Source organism: Neomonachus schauinslandi, chromosome 11 (assembly GCF_002201575.2).
Source record: "Neomonachus schauinslandi chromosome 11, ASM220157v2, whole genome shotgun sequence".
Taxonomy (NCBI): Eukaryota; Metazoa; Chordata; class Mammalia; order Carnivora; family Phocidae; genus Neomonachus; species Neomonachus schauinslandi.
The window spans coordinates 26,498,945-26,504,944 of record NC_058413.1 but is presented as its reverse complement, the minus strand read 5'-3'; the positions used below and the strand labels follow the sequence as shown (position 1 = coordinate 26,504,944).

Here is a 6,000-nt window from a genome sequence, read left to right as displayed (position 1 = left end):
CTGGGGCGACCGGCGGCAGCTGCCTCCGTGACGACTGCCGGCAGCGCGGCGGCCTGAGGAGACCGAGCCGCGGGCTCCGGCGTCGCTGCCTCTACTGGCTGTCTCCTTCTCCTCCTCTCGCGGCAGGGGCGTCAGGAATGGGCCCCAGCCGCCGCGGGCCCCGCACCCTGCGCCGCCCGTAGGCCCCAGCAGTCGAAGGCCGGCCGGCCGGCCTCTCGCCACCCCTCGCCCCAGCCCTGTCGTCCCCACCCCAAATCCCCGGGAAGGAAGATGAGGGAGACGGGCCCGGCGCTCAGCAGCCAGAGAAGCAGCAGCAGCAGCAGCAGCAGCAGCAGCGGTCGGGGGAGGGTGTTTCGCCGTTTCCTCTCAGCCGCCAGGACAAGATGGCAGCGGCCGCGGAGAGGGGCTGAGCCCGGGCTGGGTGGTGCCGCCTGCTGAAGCGCCTGGCTCCCTGTCCCCGGCACGGCCCCGCACCCCACTCCGGACATGCTCAGGGCCGCGGCCGCCCGAAGAGGGGAGAGCTCAGGCCTCTAGGAAGGTAAGGGAGGAGGGAGAGGGGCGAGGGGCGCCCCCAGCCCAGGGTGGGGGGACTAGCTTCATTCTCGGGGCCTCCGGGCCCCTCAGCCGGACCCCGGCCGGGCCCAACCCCTCCGGAGCGGCCCGCACCCGTCGCGCGTCCTACATCCCCGGCAGATCCCCTGCGCTCCGGTGCTCCGCGTTTCCGCCGCGGCTCCCCGCCGGGTGGCGGGTCCGGGGGCCGCTCGGGGCCGAAGGCCGCGGGACGCGGGGGCCGCGCGTGGTTGGTGCGAGCGGTGGCGCAGCCTGCGGGAAGCCGCGCTGGGGCCGGCCTGGGCGGCCCCGGCCTTCCCCTGCCAGGGTTGCGCAACGGCTCTTCCCAGCAACCGAAGTTTTGTTTAGTCCCACAGGGGGCCTCTTTCCCCACCGCAACCCTAGGCCGTAACTACGGAGACCTCTTGTCTTTCATTAAGGGGAGCAAACACAAACACGCGCGCGCACGCACGCAACTTGAGCGCCCCAGCCGATGGCTGCGTCCCTGGCTTTGTGGCCCAGTCACCAGCGTCGCCGAGCGGCCGCTTAGAGGGTGTCAACTCTGGAGACGTGAGTGCGTGTTGATTGTTGGGGAGGAGAAATGTGACCCGCCGCTCCGCGTCCCCTGCCGCGGCGGGAGGAAGGCGTGGCGGCCGCGCGGCGGGGCTGTTGCCGGCTTCTCTCGTTACGGTGGCGGCCGCCCGCTTCCCTTCGTGGAGAACTCTCGGAAAGACTTCGGATGGGAATGTCTGTTTTCCTGTCGGGAGGGAGACGGCTGTTTTAAAATGGTATGTGGCTCTCAGCGAAGCCTGTTTCCCAATCTTATCTAGGCTTGAGGAATTGCGCTAAAGGGTGTGTGCTTAAATTACCTTGGACCTGTTACAGAGTAGTCATGACACGTTCAGTCCTTGAACTGTGTTTTCACAACCTCTTGCTGCCCTGTTAAAATTTATTTTTCCACCTGTCAGGTCGCTGCTTCTAATTATAAGGCTCTTCTATTAGCAACAGTGAAGTTTTTCAGATTATCGTCAGGTTTACAGGAAAAGCTCATGGTTGATTCTGTTGTCAACTTTGATGTCTCCCTGGTCCTGGGCCGGGAAAGTTAGCTGGTAAACCAGCCTGTGCTTGTGCTTTTGTGTACCTTGTAGTAGTTTGGAGATCGGTTGAGTCTCCCCCCCTTCCCCCCGCCCTTTTTAGGGATTTGCTTGTTAGCTGTAGCTTCTGGCGTGGAATCACTTATATTCACACCATTTCAATTTATTTCAAAGTTAATTTCTAGGGGCGCCTGGGTGGCTCTGTCGTTAAGCGTCTGCCTTCGGCTCAGGTCATGGTCCCAGGGTCCTGGGATCGAGCCCCGGATCGGGCTCCAGCCCCGCGTCGGGCTCCCTGCCCCGCGGGAAGCCTGCTTCTCCCTCTCCCGCTCCTCCCTGCTTGTGTTCCTGCTCTCGCTCTCTCTCTCTCTGTGTCAAATAAATCAATAAAATCTTAAAAAAAAGAAGTTTTAATTTCTTGGTGCCTTAAAATTTTTAAGAGGTGCCCTTTTTGATCAGATTTTTGTTGAAAACTTTTTGAGCAGGATCGGTGGGCTTTGTTTGTTACCCAGCTAAAACATTTTAATCCTACATTCTCCTTTAATTTTTCAGAAGCTGGGCAAGCCTCACCATATGTTTGATAAGTCTAGATTCTGCTTATGTTTGCAAGTGCAGTGCTAATTTTATACAGTGAGCTATGATAAGGTTTTGATAGGTCATGATTAAACTTAGTATTAAGCTTAGTAAACTTATTCAACAAAATAAAACTGACCTTTTTCAAAAATTATTTTTTATAGTTTTATTGGCTACCTTATGCCTTCATGCCACTTAACAGTAACTGAAATGTAACCAACCAGATAAAGTACTTTTAAATTAAGGTTTTCTTGGTATATTTATGGGTCCATTCATAAAATGTAGACAACTCTTATTTATAAAATATAATGCTCAACCTGTTTGAAGTTTATTTTTCTTTTACTTTTGAAACTTACTTGATTTTAATTTGTGTTAAGGTAGAAGTGTGTTGAAATATTTGAGATTTTGCACATTTCACTGTGGAGTTTTTTTTGTACTTACCGTAAAATTGAATAACAATTTGTTCCTGAAGTTTTTTCTACTCTAGGGAATATATTTTCTAAAAAAGATTTTTTTTTTTGTAGAGAGCCTTAGATTAAAACTATGTTTTAAAAAGGTAAGATGAACTTGAAATCTAGAACAGAACCAGTCATTAAATGTTTCAAATTTATATTTGGACATTGCTGACTACAGTAGCTAAACACATATTAGGCAAGCAGATCATAACGTGGTGAGCCAGTCTTCGTTTATTGTCATAATACCTTTTCCATTGAACTAGTCATTATCTTGCTTATGAACCAGTCATTGGCTTCTGGGCATGGAGTTTTAGAGTCACATAAAAGTAGATGGTTTTTATGAGATAATTCTTCTTGTAAACATGCTTGAAAAGAAGCTTCAGATCATACTATTTTAATTTTTTGGATGTTCTGTCATGGAGCACATAAAATAAGGTGCAAATTACAGAGGTAGGCTACTGTAGCTAGTATGGCAGAGCACTAAGTATTATTTGTTTATTGTAAGATATTGAAAGCTTTTTTTTTCCCTTGCAACTTAAAATAGCAACAGCTGTCAAATGAACTTTCTGATTGAGCTTTTGTTTTAAATATTTGGTACATGAACATTGATGGCATTTATAGGTAGGGAAGAGAAAATGTGGATTTCAGAATGCTGAAATACTGTTTCCTAAACCTGTTTCACATCAGTTAAATGGAATACTTGGTTACATGTTATTTTCCATTGGAGTGTTAGAGTGACTTATTCTGGTGACTTTTGAAGTTTTCTGTGGTCTCTCTGCAGCAGTTCACCAAAGGTGGTGATATGGTAGATTAGAACTGCGTTATTGGTAGTTAATTAAAAGGCATAAGTAATGTAGTTTCCATTGCATTCCATTTATGTTTGAGTTTGGAGATAAAGATGTCATGGCAATATTTAGATTTAAGTGTGTTCTAAGGAACTTTGAAGTTCTCTGTATTGGAAATACCCCTCCAGAGTTATTCTTGCCTCTTAACTATTAGAGGACACAAAATAAGTTGCTATATGATTATACTGTTGCTGCCAAAAGAAATGTTCATGTAAAAATTTCTGGGTTTGCAGCTGTCCTAATTTTCTAATGTCTGAAGTTGAGACTTCCAGTGTGGTATGTTTATCTTAGAGGTTACTTCTGATAAACTACAAGAATTTTGTTAAAATGGAGGAATATACCAGTCTATTTTATTACTTCTTTAAAGGTGTCCCTACTTGCCCCCCTGCCAACTTGCTGAAAGCTTTGTTATGGTAACCCTTTCTATATGATACAAATGTAAGTCTAAAGGAATTATTTAAAATGTGTTTATTGGTTCTGGATCCAGCTGCTTAAAAAATAACTTGTCTAGTATCTTTGAACACTTAACATAAGTTGAATAGGAGTATATATTTGGAGTCGAAGTTTTTTTGTTTTTGTTTTAGATTTTATTTTATTTATTTATTTGAGAGAGAGAACGAGAACAGGGGCGAGAGGCAGGGGCAGAGGGAGAAGCAGGCTCCCCGCTGAGCAGGGAGCCCGATGTGGGACTCCATCCCAAGACCGTGGGATCATGACCTGAGCCGAAGGCAGACACTTAACTGAGCCACCCAGGCACCCTAGGAGTCGAAGTTTGGAATCAGTGTGAGTTTTCAGGGTAGCCAATGCACTTACATGGCTGACCTAAGGAAACACAGTCCACTTCTTTTGGTTGGATTAAGAGTGATTTGGGGAAAGAAAAAAAGTGGGGAGAAACAACTTAGTATTAGTGTGTTGCTTCTGTAGTTTTGTCATAGCTGTTCTTTTGGACCTTATCTTAATCACTGTTAGGACCAAGCTAGAATCGATACTTGGAAATGTATGTTACACATTTTACCTAAATGTTTGTCAGATTAGACCTTGACCTATTTGGCAGATCAGGCTGCTCTCCTCAGTTGATACTTGGGCCATATGTCACTACACAAAGGCAACATATTGTCTGGATTCTGAGGCATGCGCTGTTATGCTGGGAACCTAGAGCCTCTGCTGTTAGCACTTGTGTGGAAATTTAACAAAACTGGTTGAGTATTGGAAATACTGTATTTTTAGGGATGGCATTTGTGGCTTGAGGACAATTAAGTCAGTAAACTGATTTATCTTTTGTATTTAGTAGTTATGGCCAAGTCAGTACTTTAGAAAGTTATCTTTTTCCAACAGGAAGTCTTTGAACGGAAACAAGCCAAGGACAATATGTTTTACCTTAAATATGTTTTGTTCCTTTGACCCAAACAATTTCTTTAATTTTCTAAGAGAGTAAGAATTTTTCCTTTGGGTGAAGACTTGAGTGGGAGGGAAGCTAGTGGACAGGTAAGGTAGAGGAAGCTGGGCCCTGAGTTGGGGGAATAGGTTGATTTAATTGAATTTGGGAGACTTAGAAATCTGTTTTGACTTAAATGTTCAATTTGCTAGAAACCAGAGTTCACTTAGTTATAAAATCAGTGAAATATGTGGTAGCTTGGGTGAAAGATTAAGAATACACCGTAACACCTCTTAAAAGATGAGAGTTGTGAAGTAATATCTGTGTATCATCCCTGACCAGTTTTTTTTTTTTTTTAAGATTTTATTTATTTATTCGTAAGAGACAGATGGAGAGAGGCAGAGGGAGAAGCAGGCTCCCCGCTGAGCAGGGAGCCTGATGGGGGACTCGATCCCAGGACCCTGGGATCATGACCTGAGCCAAAGGCAGACGCTTAACCATCTGAGCCACCCAGGCGCCCATCCCTGACCAGTTTTTAAAAACCACTTACCCACCCTTCCTTTTTGTGTCTTTTATTTCTTCAATCAAAACTACTTTTCCTTAATGTAGAATTTACGGAAGATAAACTTCCTGTACAATTACAAAAATCTCATGTTAAATGCCTAATTTGAAATCAGAAGTGTGAAGAGCACAGAACATATTATTGCCATTAAAATGAGCTTGATAAATAGGAATAACTTTTTTTTTTTTTTAGTTTTTAGAGATGCTTAAAAATAAACTAAGGTGCATAATAAATGAATGTAGGTTTTTCAAACTGAATTAAAACCCAATTTTTCTGTTATCTGTCACTCAGTCCATTTTTACTTTATGATATTAACATCTCTTCTTTTAAAAATTAGATTTCCAAATACGCTTTTCATGTTGCATTTTCTTTGCTGCTTTGCCTTTTTGTTTTTTAAATAAAAAGATTATACCTAAAAGAAGTGGAGACTTAGAGAAGAATAATAAAGTACGTTGTTCCATTGAGCTGTACTTTATCCTAGGTAAGGATCCAAATTGCGAAAGACCAATTCTTGGTCTCACTGAAAATAAAGGATTGCCAGAGGTGGTCA

At 44.8% G+C, this 6,000-nt stretch overlaps 1 protein-coding gene across 3 annotated transcripts in view; it reads left to right on the top strand.

Annotated features, from left to right (window-relative positions):
• The first annotated feature begins 265 nt into the window (after window positions 1-265).
• The window catches only part of HIPK3 (homeodomain interacting protein kinase 3), a 90,211-nt gene continuing 84,476 nt past the window's right edge, over window positions 266-6,000 (top strand). For all 3 annotated transcript variants that reach the window (XM_021685347.2, XM_021685344.2, XM_021685345.2), the window contains exon 1: window positions 266-538. The gene's annotated coding sequence lies outside the window, so the exon portion shown is untranslated. The remainder of the gene's footprint in view (window positions 539-6,000) is intronic.